The sequence below is a fragment of the Tenrec ecaudatus genome, chromosome 4, assembly GCF_050624435.1.
Source record: "Tenrec ecaudatus isolate mTenEca1 chromosome 4, mTenEca1.hap1, whole genome shotgun sequence".
NCBI lineage: Eukaryota > Metazoa > Chordata > Mammalia > Afrosoricida > Tenrecidae > Tenrec > Tenrec ecaudatus.
The window spans coordinates 181180185-181199832 of record NC_134533.1 but is presented as its reverse complement, the minus strand read 5'-3'; the positions used below and the strand labels follow the sequence as shown (position 1 = coordinate 181199832).

Below are 19648 nucleotides of genomic sequence, written 5' to 3'. Positions count from 1 at the left end.
ACAGAAAAGCAACAATAGCAACAAGAGCGCCCCAGATGACCCAGCAAGAGTGGGCTGACATTGCTTCATGGAAATAAGGGCAAGGACTGCATGATAGTTGTCCCTGAGACTGGATCTCGAGCTTGGCATAGTGCGCCTTATATACATGTCACCAGCCGGCTGCTTTTGCCCCGGAAATATTCTCAGAGATGGAAGAAAGGAGAATATAGGGGTCTCAGCTTCCTTAGGCTGCATTTAGATGACCATTTACCATCCATGGGAAAACACTTTTTTAAAATCATTTTTTTCTTTTTTAAAAAATCATTTTATTAGGGACTCATACAACTTCTATTAAAATCCATACATACATCCATTGTGTAAAGCACATGTGTACATTCGTTGCCCTCATCATTTCATTGAGGGCTCGTACAATTCTTATAACAATCCATACATCCATCCATTGTGTCATGCACATTTGTTTATTTGTTGTCATCATCATTCTCAAAACATTATTTTCTACTTGATTTTGATATCAGCTCCCCATTTTATCCCCTCCCTCCCCACCTCCTTTCCCTTATGAACTCTTGATAATTTATAAATTATGATCATTTTGCATGTCTTATGCTGTTGGCTTTCTCCCTTCACCCACTTTTCTGTTGTCGCTCCCCCAGAGAGGGGTTATCTGTAGATCCTTGTGATTGGTTTCCCCTTTCTCCTCCACCTTCCCTTCTACCCTCCTGGTGTCACTACCCTTATTTTTGGTCCTGGGCATTTATCTGTCCTGGATTCCCTCCATTTCCAGTTCTTGTCTATACCAGTGTACACCCCCTGGTCTAGCAGATTTGTAAGTTAGGACTGGGATCATGATAGTGGGGGAAAGGAAGCATTAAAGAACTGGAGGAAAGTTGTATGTTTCATCAATGCTACAATGCACCCTGAATGGCTCATCTCCTTGTGACCTTTCTAGGAGGGGATGTCAAATTGCCTACAGATGGGCTTTGGGTCCCCACTCCACATTCCCCCTCATTCACAATGATATGATTTTTGTTGTTGTTGTTCTTAGATGCCTTATACCTGATCCCATCGATACCTCGTGATCCCACAGGCTGGTGTGCTTTTTCCATGTGGGCTTTGTTGCTTTTCACATGGATGGCTGCTTGTATATCTTCAAGCCTTGAAGAACCCAGACATTATCTCTTTCGATAGCTGGGCACCATCTTCTTCACCACATTTGCTTATGCACCCACTTTGTCTTCAGCAATCCGGTCAGGAAGGTGAGCATCATGGAATGCCAGTTTAACAGAACAAAGTGTTTTTGCATAGAAGGAGTACTTGAGTGGAGACTCAATGTCCATCTGCTACCTTAATACTAAACCTATAAATATATGCATGTAGATCTATTTCCCCATTGTAATTTATAAATATACTTATATATGTACATATCTGTATTTAGACCTCTATAAATGTCCTTTGCTTCCTAGTTCTTCCCTCTATTTCCTTTCACTTTCTTCTTGTCCCAATATCATGCTCAGCCTTCAGTTGGGTTTCAGTTATACCCCTGTGTCACACTGCCCTTGATCAAGCCCTACTAGGCCTCCTACACCCTCCTCACCATCAATTGTGGATCACTTGCTATTCCCTTGTCCTTGGGTTTGTTAACACCCACTTCCTTTCCCCCAATTCCTCCTTTCCCATGTCCCCCAGTAGCCATAGGTCCTGTTGTTTTCTCCTCCAGATTGTTAATCCCACCTATCTTATCTACATAGACCTGCAGAGATAATACTATGCCCAAAAAATAAAATAAAGCAAAACAAAGCAACAAAAGAAAACAAAACCAATGACAAATAAAGGAAAGCCTGTAAATATTTCCAGGTCTGCTTGTTGACCTTTAGGAGTGTTTTCTGGTCTAATCTGATAGGTTGTCCGCCCTGACCCTAAAGTCTATTTTTTGGTATTCCTTGGGGACTTCCTTGCTATGCTCCCCTTGCTGTTCTGTTGCACGCCCTTAGTGTTTTGCCTTAGTGTGGTGGGCTCAGAGCTGTGGCAATTCCCACACTGTGCCTCCAGTGTTGTCTCCTGTAGGGCTGTGGGTAAGTTAGGGATGTCGTGTAAGTTAGGGATGTCGTGTCTTGTAGTGGGGCTGGCCATATAGTCCTCTCTGTGCATTGGCTAATCTGAGCGTAGATATCATACTCAAGGCTTGGTGGGCCAGGATGTGCTCCACCCTCTCTTCCTCCTCCTTCATTTGCTCCTGTGTGCTCTGATCAGACATGCCCCTCTCCCTGAGCTATAGTTTCAGTGCTGTCCTCTGAAGTAAATTCTTCTGGGGGGAAGGTGACTGTTCATGTAATTGGGATTTGGGCTAGCCCCTCAGACCTCTCTATTCATTGGGAAGCACTCTAATAGCTCTTTCTGAGCATTTTGAACTGACATTTGAAAAAACAGTCAGATCTAGAGGAGGAAATGAGACTGGAACACAAATAAAAGAAAGTGGTAAGCATGGTAATGAAAGATATAGTAATTGCAAAAGTTCTCCAACTGTGGCCCTTGGACCAAGAGAATCAGCCTCACCTATTAACTTGTTACAGATTCTTATTATTTTGCTAATTACAAATCAGATTGAATTTTTAAAACATGGAACCCAGACAACCACATGATTCCGATTGATTGTTGACATGAACAACATGGGGGAGGGGGCATTCAGATAATTCATCTCTTGAAAATTAAGTGATAATACCTCCTTGTGTGTACGGCCTGCCTCCTCATGAGGATTCTGGGAACTTCCTCTCATTGGCCCTGGAGGTGGGCCACACACACTTTCTCTGTTTCACCTTCCTGTTGACAAGCCACTCTGAGACTTTCTGAGACCTGCCCTGGAGATGCTTCCAATGCCACTGGATCCACAAGACTTTACAGCTACTAGCCTGTGATCATCCTGAAGTTTGCATCATAGATGGGCTGTGTGAGTCTGAAGAAGGATTTATGAGCTGGTATTGGACTTATGGGGTATTACTGGTTTATGTACTTGATCTGGACTATGGTGGGATGTTTCCTTAATATACAATTACTCATTTTTATAAAGCTCTTTCTTATAAGTATCTGCGTGTCCCTGGATTTATATGTCTATTCAGCAAAAGCAGTCACAACTACATGAAAAGATATTCTCAACCGAGGGGATTTCAGGAGCAAATAAAGAGGGTGGACTGGTAGAAGAAGCACTAGAAATGATCATTTGTGCACAACTCATTTTAAAGGGAATGTAACTGGGGGTGGGGGATGCTCTAAGATAGATGTGGTGGTGATTGTACAATTCCCCTTGATATGGTGGAACTATTCAATTATATGATATGTAAATTCCATGCCAATAAAACTTGGAAAAATTAATATCTTACTGATAAATGTTTTATCCATGTATATAAATCATCCAAATATTCAAGTTAAAACTATAATAAGGTTATATAATAATTCTTTCCGGTGCAAACAATTGAAATGATAAAAACACAGAATCTGATTCACTCGTGGAGAGAGTGGAACTCTCATACATAGCTGGTGGGATTTTAAAATGGTATAAGCACTGTGGAAGACAGTATGACCCTTCATGAGAAAGCTCATTATAGACTACCTTATGATCTAACCATCCCACTCAAGTATATATTCAAAAGATATATGAGCAGTGACACAAGGAGACATGGGCATATCTATGCCATAATAGCCAAGAAGGTGGAAACCACCTAAGTGCCCATCAAAGGATGAACAAGCTGTGGTACCTGCGTCCACTGGAGTTCTGGGCAACTCTGAAGAATACCGCAGAGTCCATGATCATCTTGACACCATGCCTGGGTCTGGGGGGCATTGTGATAACTGAATGGGCAAAATAGACTCTGCTTGTCATCAACGTGAAATATCAGCTATTGGTTTAGGTTACACGTGCGGTGTAGGTGGATTGTGCATTTTCAGGAGCTGTTGTTGACTATTCTAGGAGATAGTACTCTTCCAGTAAATACAAGGCAATGTTTAGGAGCAAAGCAAACCTTTGCTGATGAGAAGGCGGAGGGAGCAGAGGCAGGTCGGTTATTCCAGAATAGTCCGAATGAAAACAAGGACACCTGGTGATAGCTCGTAGACAGAGCACAAGGGTCCCCGAACAGCCCAGCTCAGAGAGGGCAAGGAGCACTGACAGTGGCAATGCCATTTAACTTTTGTAAAAATGTCAGTGATGTATAAGGAAGTAAAGGCACTTCATGGTAGTGATGAATGGGAGCTGGAGGAGAGACAAACAGGAGCCGTAGCTTGCTTTCAGTGATAGGAGGGCTGCAGGCGCTGGCTCCCACGCACAACATATGGACGTGGAGCTGCAGCACAAGCTTTGAAGCCAAATTGTTGGGTTTGGGTCTGGTTTTTGCTCCTTCGTCACGGTGCAATTTAAGAAAGCTATTTAGGTGGTTGTCTTCTTTTTGTCCTCATTGATCAAATGAACCTGTCATAATAGTACCATCCTCATTAGGTTGTGGTGAAGATAGACATAAATTGGTTTATTTAGAGGGCTTAGAATAGGGACTCACCTATTGCTGTTGTTTTAAATTGCCTTTGAGTCCCCATCCATTTCGTCGCATCATTTTCCTGACCCTTCATTTTGCCAAACATAATGTTCTTTTTCTACTAACTGGTCTTTCCAGAGGTTTCTAGAAAGTTTTATACAAGTAAGTGTTAGCTGAAGAAACTTTGGATGGAGATACAAAGGGCTTCAAAGAGGAGGACCTTACTTCTCTGACCAGATGACATCTGTCTAAACGGGAATCATTAAAATATCAAATATAAAAGCTAGAAACATGTCTTAATATATAGAGATAATTGGGCACTTGAAGACAAAATGGTCTGGGTAGTGGGTTACTCTTCACATCAATCCTGGGTAAATAAACAAGGAGTTGATAACAGTGAGAACCAATGGGTGCCTGGCTAATGGTGTGGCGGATCAAGAAAAATCAGCTTCTGGGTTGAAGGCCAGGAATGGTGATAAGTTGGGGAGCCTGAAGCATTGAACTAGACCAGGGTGTACAGGTGGAAGGCTAAGGAGGCAAAAGAAAGTCTCTAGGTTGTGTGGGTTACCTCATCGGCATGGTAACCATGGACTGATTTGTACTAATTTACTAATCTATAGTGAACAAGTTCTCATTTTTTACCACATCAAGGATTACATTTCTAGGTATGACTGGTATATGACTTTTCCCAAAACCCATATAACCTTCCTGCAGAATTAAAAGTTTGAGATTGTCAAGGATTTTGTCTTGCTTGTGTCCACTATCAATACCCATGGAAGCAGCAGTCAAGAGAGCAAACGTCATATTGCATTAGCTAAATCCGCTGCACAAGACCTCTTTAGCGTATTGAAGAGCGAGGATGTTACTTTAAGGACTAAGCTGCATCTGACCCAAGCCATGGTGTTTTCCATTGAATCATATGCATGTAAAAGTTTGACATTGAATAAGGAAGACCAGAAAATAACGGGTGCATTTGAATTGTGCTGGAGAAGAAAATTGAAAGTAGGATGAAGCAGTCTGTCTTGGAAGAAGTATGACCACACTGCTCCTTGGAGGCCAGAATAGCAAGTCTTCGTCTCACATACTTTGGACATACTTTTAGGAGAGATCAGTCCCTGGAGAAGGACATCGTGGTTGGTAAAGTGCAGGGACAGCAAACGAGAGGAAGGCCCTCAATGAGATGGAGGGACGTAGTGGCTGCTGCCATGGGCTCAGGAGTAGGAGCAGTTGTAAGGATGGTGCAGGTCTGGGCGGGTTTTGCTCTGATTTGCACAGGGTCACTATGGGTGGTAGTCAACTGGATGATACCTAACAACAGCGATAGGATCCCCAGGAAGCGAGGAAAACATGGGCTTTCCTGTGTTTGCTTGCTTATTTCTAATCACCCTTTTGTTTTTAAATCACTTCAAAGATGTGTTGGCAGGAACAATGTGAAATAAGCAATGTTACAATGCAGAGATTACAATCAATGACCTGAAACAAAATATGCATGAATTATACATAGGAAAATTATTCGTTAAACCTTCACCTAATGAACGAGAAGAAACATTTTTTTAAGAAAAATGAAAGATCACTGTCTTGAACATCCTAGGGTGAGTCATTTTCTTCTAATTCATGGGTTGACCATGAGTCAGAATTGACCCAACAAGAACTAACAGCAACAGCATAAATACCCATAGGCCTACTGCCCAGATAAACCGACATTGACAGCAACCCAAAGCCACTTTGTGACTCTCCCAGTCACTAATTATATCCCCCTAATCACTAATCTAACAAATCTCACCATTTATTAGTTTTATCTGATTCTGAGCCTAATGTAAATGGAATCATACCAGGATGAACTCGTTCATCTGGCATCTTTTGGCAAGAGTATTCTATGATGTTCATAGATATATGTAGCAACCGTTCCATTATTTTGTGTATCACCTTCTATTATACTAGCGCATCAAAACAGACCCATTCTAGTGCTGATGAGACCAGACCTTTTTTTTTTAAGTTCAGGTCATTGTGAATAATAGTGTTACTATCATTAAAAATATATACTTTGAAACTACTGTGAAATTGTTCACTGCAGAATAGTAAGTAAGCACAAATAAACCTCTGCTTGCTTGCTGTTTGGGCAGTTCTCCCCTGCATCAAGGAAAGTAGAGGAGGCAGCATTATTGTAGCTGAACCTGGAGAACAAATTGAGCAGGTAGCTCGGCAGCGTCTGATGAAATCCAAGAGAAAGGAGGGAATGGCACACATTGGCCTGGGAGTTCTGACACTCACCACACTGATTGCCTCTTTCCAGTCACTATAGAAAACATGGCTTAGCAGTAACAGCAGTTGGGGAAGAGATCAGGAAACAGGTGCTGAGGGATTGAGTTATTGGTCCCACATGGTGGTAGAACACAGCTTCAAGTCCGTAATAAATGATTCTAAGGTCTATTCTGCAGATTGTGTATTAAAGGCTGCTAAGCATGTGTGGTGTGTTTAGTCTGCTTATGGAAAAATGCTTTAGAAAGATGTGATTTAAAAACATGCTGGCATGGAAATCCCTTTCTCACTAGATTTTGCTGAAGAGGGCAAGCTACTTACTCAAACTACATAAGTTAATGTACTATTTAAAGTTACTAATTCTGAGAACTAGCCACTCATTGAAATTTTTTTAAGTTTATATTTTAAAAATATCATTTTGATCTGCTTCTCAAAATTCACACAAATTATTAATTAAATCATCAATAAAAATCACTAGATCCTGATTATCATCTACTTACCAATTTTTCTCATTAGATTAGTCCTTCAATACAATCAGTTCACTAAGTATCAACTCTATTTCCAGTGAAGGATCGGCATTGTGTAGGCATCGCTCACAGGTTTCCTGTGGACTTTCTAAAAGGTGAGTCAGGACAACACATTCTTGCGTTGTGAATTCTCACTATATTGAAGGAAGACTGTCGACAAAACTGAAAAAAATCATCTGCCTTTGTCATGAAGACTCATTAAACAAAACAAATATTTTTAGTTCTCAAAGCAGTTCTCCAAGTCTGCAGAAAGCCACCGCGTTCTTTGGAGTTTCAGATAATAAATAATTTGTGTGTCCTTCTCAGAGTATAACCTGGAGATCACAATACCTGCATAATCTGGTCCCCGGTGACAAATGCACATTCTTGACCTTCCTCTTAACTACTGAATCTCCTTTTCAACAAGTCCTTCAAGAAAGCATGAGACCCAGGGAAGACTGGCAACCGTTGTCAGAGTAGCTGAGATTTTACATGCAGCACTCTAACTCCATGTTGATCATGACGGCTGTACAACTTAAGGAGGGGAATTAAGGTCATTAAATTGCACATGTGAAAATGGGTAAATAGCAGATATTTTATCATTTATATAATTTGCAAAAGAAAATTAATTTTTTTAACTAAGAGAATTTAAGATGGTATCTTCAAAGAAGTAGGGTTGAAGAAAGGGGGAAAATAGCCAATTAAAAATACTTGTTTCTACTTTTTAAGAATAAGCAAAACAGTTCACTATGAAATACATTGTTTCTTCTTTCAGGTCAGTGTATAAATTTATTTTAAGATCACAAACAGGAATCTAGCACTCTTTACGCAATAACTCCCCTTTCACTCATCCCACCTGTCCCTTTGGTCTCCATGCATTTGCCTAGTGTAGCTATTTTTATGAATGGGATTATATAATATTTGCCCTGAAGTGTCGGACTTATTTCACTGTGTATGTTCTCAAAGTTCATCCATGCAGAATCACATGTCAGAACTTCTTTTCTCTTGATGGTGAAGTAATATTCCATTTTATATACATATCTGATTTTGTTTACACTTTTTCCTGTTGATAAACATATGTGAATAGTGCCGAAATGGACATCAGTGGAAAGTATCTACTTAAGTTCTAGTTTTCAAGGCTTCTGAGTATCTACTGAGAGGTGAAATTACTGGGTTACAGGTTACCATATGGTTAGCTTTCTGAGACACCGTCAAATGGTTTTCCAGAATGACTGCACCATTTTGTTATCTTACCGATAATGGATTAATTTCTTGATATCCTCATCAACACCTATCCTATCCCATTTTTTTTCTTATAAGAACCATCCTACAAAGAATTATGTGATTTCTCATTGTGGTTTGAGGTAATTTTCTCTTGAATTTTTAAAAAGGAGCCTTAAAGCCTCCATTTGGTAAGCAATGGATGATTTACCACGAGGTTGTAGACTGAAACCCACCAGCTGCTCTGTGGGAGAAAGATGAGGCACCCTGCTCTCATAAAGGGTCACTATGACTAGTAATTACTTGAGAGCAATGAGTTTGAAATGACTAAGGAGGAGCTCCGGTGGCATAGTGGTTAAAACACCTGGTTTACAGCCTCAGCAATTATATGGGTCAGATTATATGGTCCTTATAAGTTGGGGTTAACATAATGGCAGTGAATCTGCCCTTTGGTAAGGACTAAAATTTTGAGAATGTTTTCAGGTACCGATTGACCAAGTGAATATATTATTTCCAAATTATTTATATCTATTCAAATTATTTGCTCCTGTTTAATTGGGTTGGCTTTGGCTTTGAGTTACATAGACAGTTTTCTTTTACTTGTTGCTTTTTGTAATGTGCCGTTCCCAAGCTGTATGTTCAAAATATATGGTTTGGGTTCTACAGTCATCTTATGAAATTTATTTTGTGCAAAGCCATGATTTAAGAGTTCATTCATTTCTGGACAGAGAATACCCATACCACAATCAACAACCAGAATCTGCATTACTTATTTATCTCCCTAACCTCGGTATCTCTTGGCAACTGATATCACAAATATTGGATGATAAAAATGATTGGAAGACTGAGGCAGTGATTTTGAGTATCATCATGAAAGATAATTAAAGTATTCTGCTTCCTTCTTCAGAGCTCATCAGGCCTTGCTTGAAAAAGAGATTGTGCATGATTTTAACCCTTTGTGGTTGATTAAACTTGTTAATGCTTCAGGGTGTAAGTGGGCTGTGATCTTATATTATAGGTGGTATGTGTTTCCCAGAAGCACACCCATCACATCCCAGCTAAAGTAAAAGATAAACTGCTTTATCGCCCCAAAACGCCGAGAAATGAATGAAGTGTCTAAAATTAGGCAAACACAATTTTTAAATGATAATGTTTCATCCATTAAATAAACATGACACCTTTTCCTAGTCTGGTATCAATGCAAATGGAAAGTGAAATGAATTAGCTGAGAGTAACTTGACTGGAGAGTCTGCCATGTATTTTTGAATAACTATACACCATGGTTGATTCAACAACAGAGTTTAAAAATGAACTTTTATTTTAAACATTTTATTAGGGGCTCATACAACTCTTATCACAATCCATACATATACATGTATCAATTGTATAAAGCACATCTGTACATTCTTTGCCCTAATCATTTTCAAAGCATTTGCTCTCCACTTAAGCCCTTTGCATCAGGTCCTCTTTTTTCCCCTTCCCTCCCTGCTCCCCCTCCTTCATGAACCCTTGATAATTTATAGATTATTATTTTGTCATATATTTCCCTATCCGGCATCTCCCTTCACCCCCTTCTCTGTTGTCCGTCCCCCAGGGAGGAGGTCACATGTAGATCCTTGTAATCAGTTCACCCTTTCCAAACCACTCACCCTCTACTCTCCTTTTATAAAAAGATCCCACCAATTTTGACTTCAAAATTCATGAAGAGTAGACCTATAATATCTCTAGTTTCTCTTCGACTCATGAAGGTAAAATATGCCATTAGTTTAAATTAAGTTTGTATATTGAGTAATCAGTATACAAACAAATGTAGTCAGATTCAAATGCTGTTTACAAATAAGAATAAAGGCCAGGTAGAACTGGCTATTTGTTTTAAGTACTGCATATAAAACTTTCATTGACATATTTTTAAGAGTTGATAGACAATATATAAATCTATAAAAGTAAGTTGTGAAAACTCAAAATATAATAAATGGATTAAAAAAAAAGTAAACTCCCTGCCATGGAGTCAGTGCTGACTCAGTGACTCCCTGTGGGTGTCCTAGACTGTAAATGTTTATGCGAGCAAACAGCCCAGTTATTAGACAGATTTTTACAGAGCGCTCTACTGATAGGGTAGGAACTCTGTTGGCGCAGTGGATTGCGCGTTGGACTGCCAACATCCAGGTCAGCAGCTAGAAACCACCGGCTGTTCCATGGGAGACCCGGAGGCCTTCCTTACTGTAACATGTGCAGTCTTGGAAATGTACTGCAGCAGTTCTACCCTAAGTATAGGGTCACTGTGAGCCACAAGTGACTCCAGAACAATTCTACCCTACCTTTTCGCAATACTATGAGCCAGAGTTGATTCCATTGCTTTTTGTTTTGGGGGGCTGTAGAAGGAGTGGGCTGATCACCTAGTGCACTGTGTGTTGGCTTCCTAACTGCAAGGTCAGCAGCTTGAAAGATGGGGCTTTCAGGCCCCGTCCGTATTTACAGCAATGGATGCCCACGGAGTAATTCTGCTCTGCCCTGGAAGATCACTGTGAGTCAGTGGCAGTTATTTTGCTTTGTTTTGTTCTGGGACCATTAGGATGTAGCGTGTCTGCAGGTCTGCGTTTTTGAGTGAGTTCTAATTCAGAACAATGCTATGTACAAGAGAAAGAGGCACTGCCCACTCCTGTGCCATCTCACAATTGTATTTGAGCCCGTAGTTGCAGCCGGCGTGTCTGCCTATCTTGTCCAGGGCCGTGCCCTTTTTCAGTGACCCTCTACCACGCATGGTGCCTCTTAGATTCCCAAAGGTCATGAGAATATTCCCAAAGGTCATGAGATGAAGTCTCACCATCCCAGCTGTTAATGAACTTTCTGACTGCAGTTCTCCCAGTACAGTTTAGTTTCCCTTTTTGGCAGCCCATGAAATTTCAATATTCTTTGCCAGTACCATAACTTGATTGCATTAATTCTTCTCTTGTTCTCCTTATTTGTTGTCCAGATTTTATGTACACACACACACACACGGCAGGTATGGGGAGGTACCAACCCCCCACACCCAGAATTTATTTTTCAAAGCTATGTATTTACTTTTTTTTTTTTTTTACAAAACAACTGTATCACCTTCTAATAGGCTCCATTACACTTAATACATTTGTCAAACCTGTGAGTCCATCCTTGGCTACATTTTTCAAACTCATCTGTTTGGGTGCTGACAGCGCCTCCACTTCTTTTTTCTTTACCTCTTCTATGTCATCAAATTGCTGTCCTCTCATGGCCCCTGCATTCGTGGAAACAAAAAGAAGTCCCATGGAGCAAGGTTAGGTGATTCCGGTGCCTAGCACAAGAGAGGCATGCTGTTTTTGTCCAAAAATTGACACACTGAGATGCCTGCATGAGCAGGTGCATTGTTGTGGTGGAAAAATCACCCCACCATCTGCCACAAATCAGGCCTTTTTTGTTGCACATTGTAATACAGTCTTTTCAGAACCTCTTTGTGGAAAGCTTGATTAATAGCCTGGCTTGGTGGAATTAACTTCAAATACATATTTTCCTGCACATCAAAAACTCAAAAGCATCATCTTGATTGTTGATTTCACTTGATAATCTTTTTTGGGGAGGTGGCGAGGTGATGATAGCGTCTTCCACTGACTTGATTGATCTTTGCCTTCAAGGTCATAAGAATAGCACCATGTCTTGTCACTAGTAATGACCTTGGGGGAAAAGTCTGAGTAGCTTTGGAGTGGTTCCTTCAAAGCATGGCCTGTTTCCAGTCAGCGCTCTTTTTTGCTGGTGAGTCAGAACTTGAGACACAAGTTTTGCAGGGACCCTTCTCATTCCCAAATCTTCCATGAAAATTTGCTTGACGGAACTCCAAGATAACCCAGGTAACGTCCCCTTCTCTTCACTGCTCCGATGTTGTTCTTTGAGCACAAGGGCACAGATTTTGTTGACATTTCCTCTGTTCAGGAAGTTGAAGGATGTCCAGAATGAGGTTTGTCATCAGTCGACATTTCACATTTCTTGAAAGGAGAAAAACCACTCGGACACTTGAAGTTTTCCCATCGTGTCCTAGTAAGCTGTGTGCAACATCTCAACAGCTTCTGCAGCAATTTTTCCCAGCAGGAAACAGAATTTCACAGCTGCAAGCTGTTCCCTTAGTCAACCATTACAGAAAATGAGGTTAGAGTGAAACTACATTTATGAAAAAAATTCACTGTGACCATAGAGACCCTTATTTGGCGACACCACTGGGCGCATTTAGAGTGAGTTGCTCAATGCTCACCTAGTGGGGAAAAGGCATATTATGGAAACCTCGCCCAGTGGATATTTTTATTCTGTTTTTTTGGGGGTGCTCCCTGATGTCTACAAAATATATGTGTGTGTGTGTGTGTGTGTGTGTATGTTTCAAACAATTTGTGTTGGGGATTGAAATGAAAAGATACTAAAACATTTTAGAAATTTTTAAAATTATACAAAACTTGATTATCAGTAACATCAAACTATTAAAGTATCATTTTTAGCCTATGAACTTTTGAAGGTAACTGTTCCATCTCTCGAGCCCTTCCCCAGTTGTCCTGTGTGTCCAAAGTTTTGGCATCCTTAGGGGACTCAGTGTGCGTGCCTTTTTTATTTTCTTTGAACTGGGAGAACAGTATTCTGAGTAGGCAAGATCAGGATTGTAAGATAGATGTGGTCACTTTGCTCAACAAAATTCTTAAAAGACAGCCTTGGCTCCCTGGAAGAATGCGCAAATACATTGTTGTGGTGGAAAAAATAAAATCCTTAAAACAATTTACCTGTCCTTTTTCTCACCTATGTAGTTTTCAATTTTCTGATAACTTCATAATCCCCTGTGATCATCCTGTTTCTTTAAGAATATATATGATAATGATCTTGTAGGGATCCCAAAGAATACTTCCCTAACTTTCTGGGCAAACATCTCTACCTTAAATGTAACGGGTACAGTAGGTCTCCTTAGAAGCCACTGTGTTAATTGGACGCCCTATTTGAGACAAAACAAAAACAAACAAACAACCCCCCGGTTATTGAGTACATTCAGACTCACCAACTAGTATATTACTGAGAGAAGTTGTTTGCAGCCATTGATTCGCTGCAGAGCCATATTCAAACTCATTGTGTTTGGAGTAAAACTCACTGAATGTGGGGGCTGGAATCTGTAGTAACAACACTCTTTGGTGTGTGTACTTACATACGTGTGTGTGTGTGTGTATGTGAGAGAGAGAGAGAGAGAGAAAGAGAGAGAGATTGTTTGTAGGTTAGGTATTTACAGTCAGGATAGTGGGGGAACATGTTGATATGATATACAATTGCAGATTTTTTTGCCAAAAAAAGGCACAAAATATGTTCTGTTTATTTATTTACTTCTCACTACATTCTAACTCTCAGAGGATTGGACTCTTCATCGTAGTTTACCTTTTCTAGAAGCCTAGAGAAAGGAATTGGGTTATCTGAAAGCTTCCGGAGCCAGGAGGCAGACAGGGCCACAGTCAGATGTCTACTTTCAGGCATCATCTGCGTGGGTCAGTACAGATATTTCTCTCACAGACGCGTTTGTTTTCCACTCCTGGGTGGCTTTGTGGTAGAAAGGCTTTTTGGAGATTCACAGGCTTCTTAGAACCCTTTAGAAGGTGAAGAGTAAGTACGTGAGATAATTTCAGTTTAAAAGTATCTTTATGTCCGATCTTCCTTTACTCAGAATGAATAATATAATGTAAATTTAGGTCTGTATATTTGTTTTTAGTCTATTAGCATATTTCCACAAATCATCAGGGAGAGATTTAATGTAATGCTTCCCAGGTATCTTATACTGGTGGGTTTTGTTATGTTTTTTTGAGCCTTTAAAACAAAATCTAAACTTTATTTACCTCCTTCGGTCGTCAACTTTGCAGAGCATGGAGGATAGAGCCCCAGCCATGCAGAACGTACCTTGTTATCACTGAGAGTTCAGACATGAACTGTGACTGCTGCTCCATTAAGTACCTTCCCTTGTCTGAAGCAGATTCTACCTTTGCAAAATAAGTGTTAATATAGAATGCTATAACTGAGCCAAGAAATGAAATCCCTATGAAGCCATTCTGAGTAGAGACTGTAAAGTACCCTGAGATACATCGTATTGATGGTTAGATTTTCGTACTATTAGAAAATCTCTCCCAGAATGTGATTAAGCACATGGAGTCAAGATGTAGCACAATTTGCTGCCTCCTGTGTGTGTGTACTATTTTTCTCTATATAATAATACCTTAATACTTTCTAATATATGTATATATAAATATATTAGAGAGAAAGAGACTCACAAAGGTTTCCCATGAGAAGAAGGTTTCCCAAAGACTCACAAAGGTTTCCTGTAATAAGTAATAGTTGGCTTCATTGAGCTGTCTAACCAAAATTATAGCCATTTTGTACAGACTACATTTCATGAAGGAGGTGAAATTTCGTAATATCCATATATTAAGGTGATGTCCCTCTATAAGTAAGAAGTCCCATCATCTGTGGGATTCCCCAATGAAATGGATCATTTTAAATTTCCTCTTTCAGCTGTAGCTAAATTTTAATTTAGCAGGCTCCTATGCAAACATTTAAGGAGTAGCTTTTGAAACCAATTAGGAAGGAATGTTGTCACAAGGGTTGATGTGCGATGGTTGTAAACACTGTGAATGTTCTTCTCAGTGTTGACCTCTCATGTACTCTGTTAATGGCACTTCCTGGTGAAAGAAAGGTTTCTCCGATCTTCTCTCCCCCTCCTTCTGCTCTGTCTGTTTCCTAGGGCTGGCATAACAAGATTCTTATAAAGTAACTGGGTTTAAAGGACATTTTTATTTTCTCACAATATTGGGGAGGTTAAATTCAAATCAGGTTACCATGCGTGTCAGTTCTTTAGGAGGATTTTGAAGAAGGACTGGCCAGTGCCTGCCTCCTGGTCTGGTAGCAGCAGGTGACCTGGGGCGTAATTGTGCCTCTTTAAGATCAATCTGTTTATGCAAAGGGAGTGAGGCAATTCATGTGAAAGGGGTGGAAAAGAGAGGGGGAGTGTTGATGGAAAGCTAGCATTCCAAGAAGACAGAATGGACCTTGTCCATCAAAATCTGCTCCCTGGAGCAAGTGGTCAACCATGTTTGAGGCTTGGCCGTGGGTGAAGGGGTCTTCTGGAGGCAGTCTAGTCTATGTGACAAAACCTCAGGTTCTCTTTGTTTGGAGGGGCGCGTTACCACACCAACTGCAGCTATTGTTTGGCAGAGCCCCAGTGATGGAATGGGTTATACGTTGGCCGGCAAACCCCAAGATCAGCAGTTCAAGCCCATGATCCGCTCTACAGGAGAAAGATACTGCTTTCTGCTTCCATGATTTAGTGTCTCTGAAACCCACAGGGGCAATCCTACTGTGGACTTTCGAATTGCCGTGAGTTGGAATCACCTCACTGGCAGTGAGTTTTTCAGTTAGGTCCTTCCTTTGGAGAGATACATTACTCTTTACTTCCAAAGGGAAACGGCAATGGTGTATTTGTTCATCATGAATCCTTAGCATATTCAGAAAATGAGAACAAATGGGGACTCCGCTGCAGGCCGCATGTCTGCTCTCTGACAGCAAGTATCCTCGGCTGAGTTGTGCCGTCCCGATTGCGATGCGGTCACCTGAAGTTCTGCAGGGAAACAGAGCAGAAGAGTGTAAGATGTCTTGGCTAAATGCCGATTCACAGAGCAGCATCATATCCACTTCTTCGCCTCATAGTGCCTGTCTGCCCTCTGTAAGCAACTTTTTGGCTTTTTTTTAACAAGACATCATTCAGAAGAGATTAGAACACACCCTTCTCTACTATAATATGGATATCCTAATTAATGCTATCTGTAAAGGAATGCTCTATTTCCTTCGACAAAGTCATATTTATGGGTATAGTCGTGAGAAGCTCAGCCTGTCAAATCCACAATATTCTCTAAAACACATACAGCTTTACAAGTACTTATTGCTTACAAAGCCCAGAGCCAGTTTCACTGCTTGGCAATAGATATGGCTACACCTATGTTAAGCCAGTGTCTACTGAAGAGACTGCTCAAGTCGGATTTCATTTTTCTGGCAATTTTACCAAATAGAAATTTGGCGATGAAAGAGCTTTGGGAAAAAGTGTGTGTGTGTGTGTGTGTGTGTGTGTGTGTGTGTGTGTGTGTGTGTGTGTGTAGGAGAGAGAGAGATGTGGGGAGAGTGAAATTATATGATGATCGAGTGAGGTAATAGCTTGTTAATATAAAATGAATGTTTTGAACCTACTAGCACTTGAAGCTTAAGTATAATGTGGCTATAGTCAATATATTCCGTGACTGTAAAAAATAACTAAATTAAGAATGTAAACCTGTTGGGGTTCATTTTTCTTGCCAGCTTTCTAGGTGGGAAATTTTGAGAGTCAAAGTAATGTTAAAACTCTCATTAGGGCCAGAATCCCTTTCAAGTCACATATGACTCAGGGAATGCCAAGGATTAGACATTTTTCAATAGCAGATTCAAGGGCGAAAGTAAGGGGAAGAAGAGCGTGCATTTAATGGGCACTTACTCTGTGCCAACCAATGTTCTCAGCACTTAAAATAAACCACATTTGGCTCCTACGTCAACTCTATGAGGGACATACAATAATCTTCAATTGTGGAAATGAACAATGATGCAAAGAACAGATGCCATTTAGCTGAGGGAAATACACCTAGGAAGAATTGCGATTTGAACCATGCAAGGTTAGTAACACAGTTTGTTTTTAAGCCAATATACCTGAGTCTAATACCAATTCTTTGAAGGTTGATTGGATCAGAAAATTTGGTGTGCGTGTGCGTGTGTGCATGCGTGTGTGTGTGTGTGTGTGTGTGTGTGTGTGTGTGTGGCTTTTCTGAGGCAACATATGATAATCAAGCCCTTTGTAGAGTTTTCAGTCCCAAATCAAAGTCCTTGTTGTAACTTTAGCAAATAATTTAATTGGTTTAAGACCAAGCTTTCCTTATATATAAAGAACTAATGAAAAATTCATTTGGTAGCATCCTTTGACTGGAAAGTTATAATGATACAGGAAATGCAATGATATCAGGGATTGAAAAGTACTTGAAATGTCCTTTAAAGATCTGTTCAGTTAGTTCAGCGTGGGAAAGCCCCATCGCAGATTTGGCAGACCCTGACAAAGGACGAGCTTTTAGGGGACATGTGGCATTGCCCTGGACCCCTTTGCTTGGTCAAAATGTCCCTGAACAGATCCATCATCAACTGCCAGTACCTCAGTTCCAATCAGAATCACTATCAGGCTGCAACTTGGATCACATCCCTCAAAGGATTAATGGCAGCAATATAAGGCTCAATTCATATTTGCAAAACATCATGAATTTACATGATGCCATCATCACTAGTGATTTTTTTCCAAATCATTTTATTTGGAGTTAATCCAGATACCATGCTTGAAGTCTCATTATATCAAGCAGTATAGTAAAATTGCTACCAAAGTCAGTTCCAAAACGTGGCGCTTCTTTCTTGAACTCCTGATAGCAGCTCCCTCTTACATATAAATTTATTCTAGTTGTTGTCTCTGTAAGTTCATTATCTGGCTTTGGTTTCATACACTGAAAAACAGAAAAAAAAACATGTAAAGAGGATTTGAGAAAGTTACCTACAATGACAAAATGCAACAGAGATAAACCCCAATATGAAACAAAAAAAGGAAATATTAAATTAAAAAAACAGATCAAGCCCAAAGTGTATCAAAGAGAAAATTCCATGACAAGGTTTGAACTGCTGGGTTAGATTTATTGTTCTGATGGACTGTATTATTTTCTCTTCAATACTCTGTCTGATAACCAGGTTATCACCATCCCTCAGCTGTGGCTAGAAGGATTACTCGTGGGTTTTCATGGTGGCTCTCGTTAGGTGCCCTCCAGATGATTTTGACTCATGGTGCCCGTGGATACAGCAGAGCAAACCACCCCCCAGTTCTGCATCATCAGCACAATCAGGTCCAAGGTCGAGTTCACCCTTACAGCCACTGCGTCAATGCATTTCAATAAGGGTCTTTCTCCTTTTTTCTGTGACCCTCTACTTCCCCAAACAGGATGTCTTTCTCTGGGGACTGGTCACTCCCGAGGACATTCCTGTGAGATGAACTCATTGCCCTTGCTTTTATGGAGTATCCTGGTTGTACTTCTTCCAAGACAGATTTGTTATTTCTTCTGGCAATTCATGGCATAAATACTATTGTTGGTTAACTCCACGATTCCAACCCGTAAATTCTTCTTGAGTTGTCCTTATTCATTGTCCAGTTTTACGTGTATATGAGCCTATTGGAAACGCCTTAGCAGTAGGGAAACTGGCGCATTTTAAAAGAAATTTTAAATATTTCTTATAGGTGTAAGTCTTATAAGTCTAGTAATTTTAAGTATTTCTTATAAGTGCTTTTAAAAGTTAGAAATGTTTAATAAAAATTCCTCATGTTAAAAAACAAACATTCCTACAGAAGTATGGTCTGGTCCCCAAATGAGGGAATATTAGGGAACCTCAACTTCATCCTATTCATTTGTACCAAGGAAATGAGAGATGCAAGGTACTTGGTGCCTTTACCAAAAGTATCCATCACTTAAAAAAACGAAACTTTCTCTAAGTCTGTCCCAAAGATGACAAAGTAAGTGTAGTCATAGTGCATATAGATATTCGTGGTAGACACTACTGCACTACAAAGTGTGTTAGGGTAAATTATCGCATTCATTTCTGTACTAAAAATATGTATTGAGTTCCTTCAGGATCAGACTGGAGGCCTAGTAACACAATGGTCAATGCTTGACGGTTAAAAGAAAGGCCAAGGATTCAAACCCACCAGCTCCTCAGCAGAAGGAACACCCTGAGCTCTTGTTCCCATAAAATGTATAGCCCCCCCCACCAAAAAAAATCATCATGGGGCTGTTCTACTAATTCCTATAGGTTACTATTAGATGGAATCACCTGGAAGGCACATCACAGCAACAGTGTGGCAGAGACTGATCATCCAAAGCTCAAGCCTTATCCTAAGTTAACTTAGAACCAATTCTTAGTCATGAAAATGTGCCCATGTAACCAAGGACCACTGTTACTAGAACTCAATTTATCCCTAACCTGCTTCCAAATCCTGAATTGGGAACCTTAATTAAAACCCTCATTGTT

General features: G+C 40.2%; 1 protein-coding gene across 8 annotated transcripts in view; it reads left to right on the top strand.

The window, feature by feature from the left end:
- The window catches only part of RBMS3 (RNA binding motif single stranded interacting protein 3), an 860635-nt gene that overhangs the window by 248035 nt on the left and 592952 nt on the right, over positions 1-19648 (top strand). The window lies entirely within an intron of this gene.